This window comes from Neoarius graeffei, chromosome 16 (genome assembly GCF_027579695.1).
Source record: "Neoarius graeffei isolate fNeoGra1 chromosome 16, fNeoGra1.pri, whole genome shotgun sequence".
Classification (NCBI taxonomy): domain Eukaryota; kingdom Metazoa; phylum Chordata; class Actinopteri; order Siluriformes; family Ariidae; genus Neoarius; species Neoarius graeffei.
In genome coordinates this window covers 50,090,575-50,101,655 of record NC_083584.1, presented here as the reverse complement: position 1 = coordinate 50,101,655, position 11,081 = coordinate 50,090,575, and positions in this window count along the sequence as shown.

Below are 11,081 nucleotides of genomic sequence, written 5' to 3'. Positions count from 1 at the left end.
TGCCTATCACAGAACCTTCCAAGTGGAACCCATTTAGGAAGCTTAACCATCCAAAGAACCTTTGGGTAACCTTTTCATATTTCTTTATGGATGTCATAAAAGCTTTTTAGCCCTGATTGTTCTGTTTACAAAACCCAGTCAACTACAGCGTCTTAAACTATAGAGCCTGGGGGAGGGGGGGGGGATGTAATGATTCTCAGTCCCCTGCGTGTCTCTGCATCACACTTTGTGAACCTGGGATCGAAAGTAGAAGTGAAACTGTAGTTGTACATATTTTTCTCAGCTTCACCTTGACGACTGATCTGTGTGGTCATTTCTGTGTTGAGCTACTACAATTTTAAACTTTTATACCATCGAGGTCATACAACAGAATGCACAGATTTGCAAACCCTGAGCACTAGATGATGAAAACTATATTGTGTTAGGCTCCATCAGTAGCTATTACTTCATTATCACAAGTAATAAAAATGGCTAAAAGAGCATAAAAATAGAATGTGTTGTGATATTGATAGTGTAAATAAAATTCAAACTATCATTAACATTTTTTTACATTTTCCTTCCTGAATATAATACTTAAAAATAAATAATTTCAATAAAATACGTTTCCACTTATGGTTTGTGTTGTCTGTGCAAGATTTGGATTCTAATATCAGTTCTGAAATATGCATATCTATTAATATTCTGTCTGAAGAGATTCTATTCTATTCATTTGTGTTATGTTCTATTGCTGTTTGTCAGTTCAATTCTATTGTGTTCTGTTTGTGACATTCTATTTGACTCTATTCTGTTCTAGTCTACTGTGTTCTATTCTGTTCTGCTTCTGTTTCTCATTTCTATTATGCATGACTCAATTCTCATCTGTTCTTTTGTAATATTCCATTTCTGGGGTTTTTCAGACCTATTCTATTCTGTTCTATTCTATTCTCCATCCATCATCATCTGTACCCACTTATCCTGTACAGGGTCGCAGGCAGGCTGGAGCTGACAATGCTGAACTTCCCAGCTGACTATGGGCGAGAGGCGGGGTACACCCTGGACAAGTCGCCAGATCATCACAGGGCTGACACATAGAGACAAACAACCATTCACACTCACATTCACACCTACGGTCAATTTAGAGCCACCAATTAGCCTAACCTGCATGTCTATGGACTGTGGGGGAAACCAGAGCACCCGGAGGAAACCCATGCAGACACGGGGACAACATGCAAACTCTGCACAGAAAGGCCCTTGTCAGCTGCTGGGCCCTTTCCACTTACCGAGGAATTTTGAGCTTGACATAATCATACAAGCACTTTATCTCCCAGAGGCATGCAACCCTGTTATACAGCTGGGCCTGACGTTCTTGCGCCTGCCACAGATTCTCCTGGGTTAGGTGACTCAGTGTGTGGAATTTTGCACACAGGTTGAGAACATATTGAATTTCGTTTTTACTGCTCAAAGTTCCCTCCTTCATGTGTCAAGGACCAGACAGGAGAGGAGATCAAATGCACTCAAACCACAGTTTAATAATAACAGGGGAAAAGAGAGTTGGGAGAATGTGTGTGTGAAGTTCAGTGACAGGAGGACTGAGAGGCAGGGATGGCTGGTGGGAGCATCTGAGGTCTCCCATCCAAGTACTGACCAGGCCCGACCCTACTTAGCTTCTGAGATCAGACAGGATCAGGCGTTGGGGCTGTAGGCTGGCAGTGCTAGGGTTTCAGGCAGTCTCCCAGCAGTAGTCCCTCAGCAGGCTGGATTTAGTGAGCAGGCTGGAACACAGAGTCACAGATCAGATAGCAAGATAGGGGACAGAAATACAGGGTCAGGTTACCGGGGCTGAAGAGTAGGGCTCCAGGCAGGGCTGCTTACACCGGGCTGATGGAGAGGCAGGCGAGCAGCAGGACTGGGCAAGCTGGAGATCAGGCGAAGGTACAGGAGAGGCAGGCAAGAGGCAGAGTCGACAGGACAGAAGGCAGATCAGGTTACCGGGGCTGGAGAGCAGACAGAGTCAGACAGAACAGAATATCATCAGGAGTCAGAGTAGTAGGAACACAGAGCAGGTTATCACGCTGGAAGTTGCAGACGATCTGACACTGAGGCTTGGGAGAACTGCAGCTTAAATACACACAGGGGGGAAGCAGGTGATCGGCAACAGCCAATGACAGTCACTGAAAGTTAATAAGAGGAAGTGAGAGCGGGCGTGGCCAGTAATGCTGAGTGGAGATGTTACCTGAAGAGAGAAGCCCACAGGTAGGACCATGACAGAACCCCCCCTCAAGGGACGGCTCCAGAAGTCCCTAGCCACAGATCCACCAAGACGGGTGGGAGGAGGGGGAATACCGGTGGAGGGTCAGAACTCCTCTGACCGGTCAGTGTCCAAGGCCTCAGGATCTGGTTCAGAAATGGACTCGGGGACAGTAGCGGTTGGTGCATCGTCATTCCGACAAGGACCCCTTGGTTGACCCCTCCGGTTGGCCGGCTGGTCCGGATGCAGGCGATGAAAGGTGCTGATGAGGGTATGGTCTAAAATTCTCCCAGCAGGAACCCACATCCTCTCCTCAGGACCATAGCCCTCCCAATCCATCAGGTATTGGAGGCCCCTGCCCCTGCGCTGTGACTTCAGCAGTCGCCGGACGGAGTAGACCAGGCCACCATCGATGAGACGAGGAGGAGGAGGAGAAGGTGCAGCTGGGACCAGAGGGCTCTCATGCACTGGCTTAATCTTTGAGACGTGGAAGGTGGGGTGCACTCTCATAGACTTGGGCAGTCGGAGCCGGACAGCAGACTGGCTGATTATCCTCTGGATCGGAAATGGTCCGACGAACTGAGGTACCAGCTTACGAGACTTCACCTGGAGGGGCAGGTCCTTGGCTGACAACCACACCTTCTGGCCCACTCGGTAGGTGGGCGCAGGCGTCCTCTGTCGGTTGGCTCCAATGGAGTAGCTGGTGACTGACTTGAGGAGTGCAGCGCAGGCTTGAGACCAGGTGCGGCGGCATTGGCGTGCATAGGTGAGGGCAGATGGGCAGGTGACCTCTCCCTCCTGGCTGGGGAACAGGGGTGGTTGGTAGCCATACATGCAGTGGAATGGGGACAGTCCAGTGGCTGAGCTGGTGAGGGAGTTGTGAGAGTATTCCACCCACAGCAGGTGCTCACACCAGGCCCTAGGGTTGCATGATGCCATGCACCGAAGTGCCTTCTCCAACTCCTGGTTAGTCCGCTCAGACTGGCCGTTGGACTGGGGTCGGAATCCGGAGGTGAGGCTGGTGGTGGCCCCGAGCAGGTGACAGAATTCCTTCCAGAAAGAGGAGGTGAATTGAGGCCCCTGGTCCGAAACAATGTCCCTGGGCAACCCATGGATGCGGAAGACCTGCTGCAGGACGATCTGGGCGGTCTCTTTGGCCGATGGTAGTTTTGGGAGGGGAACAAAGTGTGCCATCTTGCTAAAACGGTCCACGATGGTGAGTATGACAGTCATCCCGTTAGAAGGGGGCAGACCCATAACAAAATCCAGGGAAATGTGGGACCAGGGTCGCACAGGCACGGGCAGAGGCTGGAGCAAACCGGCAGGAGGCCGGCTGGAGGATTTATTCTGATTACAGGTAGGGCAGGCTCGGACGAAGTCTTGCACATCCCTGCTCATAAACGGCCACCAGAACCGTTGGGCGAGCAGGTGGTAGGTGCGAGTGGAACCAGGGTGGCAGGCTAGATGGGAGTCGTGTCCCCATTGTATAACCTGGGATCGCAGGTCTTCAGGAACAAAGAGGCGACTTGCAGGGCATACACTCGGGCTGGGTTGGTCATGGAGGGCTTCCCGCACTCGTTCTTCGATGTCCCAGGTCAGAGCAGCAATGATACAGGGGTCAGGTAGGATGGGAGCCGGATCCTTGGAGGAGGCATCATCCTTCTGGAACTAGCAGGAGAGTGTGTCAGGCTTGGTGTTGCGAGATCCGGGCCGGTATGAAAGGGTGAAATTGAATCTGGTGAAAAAGAGAGCCCAGAGGGCCTGTCTGGGGTTGAGTCGTTTGGCGGTGCGGATGTATTCCAGATTCTTATGGTCTGTCCAGACCAGGAATGGGACTACGCACCCCTCCAGCCAGTGAAGCCATTCCTCCAGGGTGAGCTTGACCGCCAGCAGTTCCCGATTGCCTATGTCGTAATTGCGTTCGGCCGGTGATAGCCGGCGGGAGAAGAACGCACAGGGGTGGAGTTTGTTGTCATCCGCTGACCTCTGTGAGAGCACTGCCCCAACTCCCACATCCAAGGCATCCACCTCAATGATGAATTGCTACTCCACATCTGGCATCTGGAGGATGGGAGCAGTGGTGAACCTAGCCTTGAGGGTGGCAAAGGCTTCGTTGGCAGCTGGAGTCCAGGTGAAGGGCTGTTTGGTGCTGGTCAAGGCGGTGAGGGGTGACACAACAGTGCTGTAATTACAAATGAATTTCCTGTAGAAATTTGCAAAGCCCAGGAACTGCTGAAGCTTCTTCCTGTTCTCTGGTACTGGCCATGAAGTCACTGCTGAGACTTTGGCAGGGTCCATCTGGATGCTCCCCTCTGCCACAATGTACCCCAGGAACATCACAGACTTGGCGTGAAACTCACACTTCTCTGCCTTGACGAAGAGGGAGTTTTCAAGGAGACGATGGAGCACTTGCTGGACATGCTGGGTGTGTTCGGACAGGGTTTTTGAGAAGATCAGGATGTCGTTGAGGAAAACGAACACGAACTTGTTCAACATATCTTGCAGGACATCATTCACCAGAGCCTGGAATACCGCTGGCGCGTTGGTAAGGCCAAACAGCATCACCCGGTATTCATAGTGACCGGTGGGGGTGTTGAACGCGGTCTTCCACTCGTCTCCCTCCCTTATCCGAACCAGGTGGTAGGCATTCCGGAGATCGAGTTTGGTGAAGATCGTGGCTCTCTAGAGCAGCTCGAAGGCGGAGGTAAGCAGTGGGAGAGGGTATCGGTTCTTGACGGTGATGTCATTGAGACCCTTGTAATCGATGCAGGGGCGCAGGGATCCATCCTTCTTTCCCACGAAGAAGAACCCAGCGCCGGCGGGAGAAGAGGATGGACGGATGAGGCCGGCAGCCAGAGAGTCACTGATGTAGGCCTCCATCGCCTTCCTTTCCAGGGTGGACAGAGAGTAGAGACGGCCCTTGGGTGGTGCAGTGCCTGGGAGGAGATCAATGGCGCAGTCGTAGGGCCGGTGAGGAGGCAAGGAAGTGGCCTTGGCTTTGCTGAATACCTCCCGAAGGCTGTGATAACACACTGGGACATTAGTGAGGTCGGGGGCAGAGCTGGCAGGTGGAGTACGAGGGGTTAGAGTGGAGGCTCGTAAGCAGGTCTGGTGGCAGTCCTTGCCCCATTCTCTTATCACTCCAGTGGCCCAGTCGAGGTGAGGACTGTGCTGGCGGAGCCATGGATAGCCCAGGATGAGAGGTTGGCCGGGGGAACGGAGCAGGTGAAACTGGATGGTTTCGTGGTGGTTGCCTGACAGAGTCATTGGGACAGGGGCAGTGAGGCGGGTGACGGTGCCAAGGAGATGGCCATCCAGCGCCCTGGCTGGAACGGGAGAGGATAAACGATGGCTTTGCAGACCCAACTGGCACGCAAGCTCAGTGTCCATGATGTTAGCCTCGGCGCCAGAGTCAACCAGGGCGGCCAGGGTGTGGGTGGAATCCGACAGACGAAGGCAAACTTGGAGCATAGGTTTCTGGCTGGTGGAGGATTGGATGATCATTGAGCTCAGCCGGGCCCCTCCTATGTCCGGTGAGCTTGGGCTTCTCCGTGCTCTGATGACTGACTGAGTCTGGCGGGCCCTCTCTCATCGATGGGTCTGGACCCGGTGGTCAATGCGGATGGCCAGGGCAATGGCCTCATCGAGTGTTGACGGTTGTTCGTACGAGACCAATTCGTCCTTCATGTAGTCGTCCAGGCTGTGCAGAAAGGCAGCCACCAGCGCCTGCATGTTCCACTTGCTGCACCTGGCCAAGGTCAGGAAATCGATTGAGTAGTCAGCCACTGTTCGTCTGCCTTGGCGAATACTCATCAGTCCTCTGGATGCCTCTACCGCCGACGAGCCCAGGTCGAAGACCTTAATCATCTCCGCTGCAAACAGGGAGAAGGAGGCACACGCCGGTGTCCGGCGTTCATACTCAGCAGTCCCCCACAGGCCAGTCAGATGAGTGATGACGAAGGCCACCTTTGCTGCCTCTGACGCGAAGGTTCTGGGCTGCAGGTCGAACAGCAACTGGCAGCTGGTCAGGAAAGCACGGACTTGAGAGGGGTCACTGTCAAAATGCTCCGGACTGCTGACCTTGGGTTCCGGGGCATCGAGTGCAGCAGGAGCACCTCCCAGAGCTGGCCAGTCAGCGGCGGGTATGACAGGGACTGATGCAACGAGGGGCGGCGATGGTTGTCTCGGAGGAGCAGGGGGTGCTAGGGCGGTGAGCAGCTGGAGTGCTTGGTCCAGTCATTGTTGCTGTTGCTGCTGCTGATGACCAAGCTGGATCAGGGCTGCAACGTCGGCAGACATCCGACTGACATCTCCTTCAGTGCGCTGCAGCCGGTCTAGGGCAGAGGGTTCAGGCGCTGACTCCATGTCTTGGTCAGATCGTTCTGTCAAGGACCAGACAGGAGAGGAGATCAAATGCACTCAAACCACAGTTTAATAATAACAGGGGAAAAGGGAGTTGGGAGAATATGTGTGTGTGTGAAGTTCAGTGGCAGGAAGACTGAGAGGCAGGGATGGCTGGTGGGAGCATGGTGGTGACGTCTGATGTCTCCCATCCAAGTATTGACCAGGCCTGACCCTACTTAGCTTCTGAGATCAGATGGGATCAGGCATTGTCAGAGAGGTGTGGCTGTAGGCTGACAGCACTAGGGTTTCAGGCAATCTCCCAGCAGTAGTCCCTCAGCAGGCTGGAGTTAGTGAGCAGGCTGGAACACAGAGTCACAGATCAGATAGCAAGATAGGGGACAGAAATGCAGGGTCAGGTTACCGGGGCTGAAGAGTAGGGCTCCAGGCAGGGCTGCTTACACCGGGCTGATGGAGAGGCAGGCGAGCAGCAGGACTGGGCAAGCTGGAGATCAGGCGAAGGTACAGGAGAGGCAGGCAAGAGGCAGAGTCGACAGGACAAAAGGCAGATCAGGTTACCGGGGCTGGAGAGCAGACAGAGTCAGACAGAACAGAATATCGTCAGGAGTCAGAGTAGTAGGTACACAGAGCAGGTTATCACGCTGGAAGTTGCAGACGATCTGACACTGAGGCTTGGGAGAACTGCAGCTTAAATACACACAGGGGGAAGCAGGTGATCGGCAACAGCCAATGACAGTCACTGAAAGTTAATAAGAGGAAGTGAGAGCGGGCGTGGCCAGTAATGCTGAGTGGAGATGTTACCTGAAGAGAGAAGCCCACAGGTAGGACCATGACATCATGAGTGGGACTATGTATCAAAAGGGGGAATGATGAGCTCTATGGCGAAGTATTAGTTCACAAAGGGGTTTTTAATTTTCTCACAAAAATTTTGTGGAAAAAAATAAGACATCACTGTGCTTATCATCCGGTAGGTGCTGGTGCAGTAGAAAGATAGAATGGCACATTGAAAAACAAATTGGCCAAATACTGTGAAGATATGGGCCTGAATTGGGTAAAAGCCTTCTCTATTGTGCTGTTTAATATGAGAACACACATGAGGGCAAACAAAAAAAATCTTGGCCCCTTTGAAATTCTGTTTGGCAGGCCACCCAATACTGGCATGAGCTTAGGGCCTAAGCCACAAACCCTAACTGTGTTGTGTGAAGATGAAATATTGCGTTATTGTATGGATCTCTTCTCCACTCTCTCTATCACTCAAAGACAGGTGAAGGATGTACTTTCAGCCTCACACTGCAAACACGCACCACTGCCAGGAGGAACAGAGGAGGACAAAGAGGAACCATCAGAGATGAAGGAGAAAGAGAGCAGTAAGTAGGTGAAGCTAGTGGGGTGTCACAGAGTTTCAGTGAGGTGGGAAGAGTGCGAAAGGGTATGCCTGCACTCGGAGCCCCAAAATATGTCAAGAATGGTGGTGTCACCCCCTAGCAGCACTTATCAGTGTTTCTCCATCTGATGATGCTTGAGAGATATGATGATGAAGATGATGCATGCTGTCATGGAAAATTAGCAGATGGTGAAGGTGGATCCAGAGGACTATATGAGCGTTATAACCCCCCTTTCTCAAATGTGAATGATTATGAACTATAGATACATTTTTTGCTATATATAGAACTATAGATATTTTTGCTTATGCTTATTGCTGGCTGAAGAAAATAACACAATAGTTATGTTTGATGCATATAACGTGAATCTGCATATTTTTCTATTTGTTCATTTGCCATTTATGCAGAGATGCCTATGTCTCACAAAAAACAGCAGTATAATTGTTTCCATTTCCCTGCTAATGAAGTGCCTGTTGAAAACCTGTATAGGAGTGACAGAGACAAAGATGATGTATTAGGGCAGGGGTGTCCAAACTGATCCATAAAGGGCCGTGTGGCTGCAGGTTTTCATTCCAGCCATGCAGCAGCACACCTGACTTGGCTCATTCAATCAACTGAACTGTCTTCACACAGTCAAATACTTGCAGCCACACCCACCCTTGATTAAAGGGTGGGTGTGGCTGCAAGTATTTGACTGTGTGAAGGCAGTTCAGTTGATTGAATGAGCCAAGTCAGGTGTGCTGCTGCATGGCTGGAATGAAAACCTGCAGCCATATGGCCCTTTATGGATCAGTTTGGATACCCCTGTATTAGGGAAAGTCTTTTGCTTTATTATAGTTATCAAAGAAGTGATAAAAGGGGGAATGTGTAGAGGAAAATATAATTTTTAGAGAATTTATGATTTTTAGAAAGTAGTGATCCTTAGAAGGGAAAGTCAGAGACACTGTGTCTCATGTTTATATAAGATGAAAAATGTTGTTTTTGTGTCACACTGTTCTAGCCTGGGCAGTGGCGAGACTTTGCTTGGAGTTTGGAGCCAGTCTAGAATGGAGCAGTAAGGTGCCTCCTTCCCTCCACTAGCCTTGGGTGCGCACCTTGGGCAAGTGCTAGCTCACCCCATGCCTCCCTTGCCAGGGTTATGGTGGTGGCGGTCATGTCATCAACTCGGTGGCATTTCCGGTATGGCAGCTCAGTTCATCAATTCAGCAGCTGTTCTGGCAATTTTGTGATGGGCATACCACATCTGGGGTGGAAGAGAATGTCAGTTTGACATCTCAACAGCCTGTATGCCTGGGTCAGCCTTGTCAAGGTCAGCCCCTGACCCTACCAGTCATCAATTGACCAGCTGGTACTGGTTTTGGTGGAGATGATTTGTCACTATGTGTGTCCACTCTTCACCATGTCCAGCCCTAGGACGCAAGCACGGAAGTGGGCAGCCTGCTTGCCCACTGGTGTCCAGGCCAGCAACCTGGAACCACGTGGTATCTATATCCTGCTAAAGACTCCAGGAATAAAACACTACATCATTTCCGGCATGTAAACGGACAGCGACACCACATCCATGATGGCCCCTGAGTAAAGCCAACCAGACCTCCTGGGCCTGAAAAGTCTAGACACACTCAGACAAAGAATATCTTTTCACAGATCAGGCTAGCCTCTTGGAATGTAAGGACACTTTTAGATTCTAACACTAGCAGGCAAGCTCCAGAAAGACATTCAGCACTGGTGGCAAAAGAACTTAAGCATCTCAACATTGACATCACTGGCCTCAGTGAATGCAGGATCCCTAGCACTGGCGACTTCATTGATGGTGACTATACTTTCATTCATTCTGGACGCCTTCAAGATCAACCTAAGCTTGAAGGTGTAGCTATCGCAATTAAATCCTTACTGCATTCATGTGTTATCAGTTGGAAGGGACTCTCTTCTCGTGTTATGACAGCAAGGCTTGTCCTCACAAATAAGTGCCACGCAACTGTCATCAGCGTCTATGTACCCACGTTTAAGAGACCATCAGAAGAAAAGAACCAATTTTATGATCTGCTGGCTGAAACACTTGACCAGGTTCCCCGTGGCGACCGGGTACTACTTGTGGGCAACTTTAATGCCCGAGTTGGCAGTGACCCTAGCACCTGGAAACTATGGCTTTGGAGCTCAGAATGAGCAGGGCCTATTGCTCTTACAGCTGTATGCAAGATTTGGGTTGACTATCACCAATAACCTGTTCCAGCACAAAGACATCCACAAAGGCACGTGGCAGCACCCTCGTTCAAAGCAGTGGCACATGATCGACTACACAATTGTGAACCAACATCACATCTCGGATGTCCTCGACTCGTGAGTACGCAGAAGTGCCGACTGTTGGACAGACCACAAGCTGATGTGCGCTTGTCTGAATCTGAGAATACATACCTCCCATCAAAAGCGACATCATAACACCCAGAAGCAACTCAACATGGCAAGCCTCCTCATAGAAGCTGTTCAACAACAACTAGCACAAGCTCTGACTGATAGCCTCACACCACCTGAAGGTAACGTTGAGCAGAAGTGGTCATCCATTAAGTCAACAGTCTACGACATTGCCAAAGCTGTGCTTGGCACTAGGAAAAGAACACACTTTACAGTTTTTCTCAATTGCTAGCACACATTTTCTGAAAACATGTCTCACATTCTCAGAACTCTTCACATAAATCCAAAAAGTCTCACACAATTGGCAAAACCCCTCACTTATCCTGCAAAATAACACTTTTCACTCAAAATAATACACTTCCTTCTCAAAATGCTATTTTGTTATCAAATGACATACACAGACAGTCACATGAATAAACATTCATAACAACCAGTTGAACACATTGTGCATATGGTAAAACACATTTCTCCATTGATGAGAATGGCGTAGGCCTTCTTTTTCAGTGTGGCACATCAAATAGTACATATGTACTCTAAGCTGTGTTGTACAATAATTATGTTTGCTTATTTTTTATTCACAGAATACACAAACAGTCACAAGTACACTTTATTTTTCCCACAAGAAATGTACATACTGTACAACTGAAACAACACAAAATCCTCATCAGAGCTGTATACAAAACAAAACACTGTAGTATGTT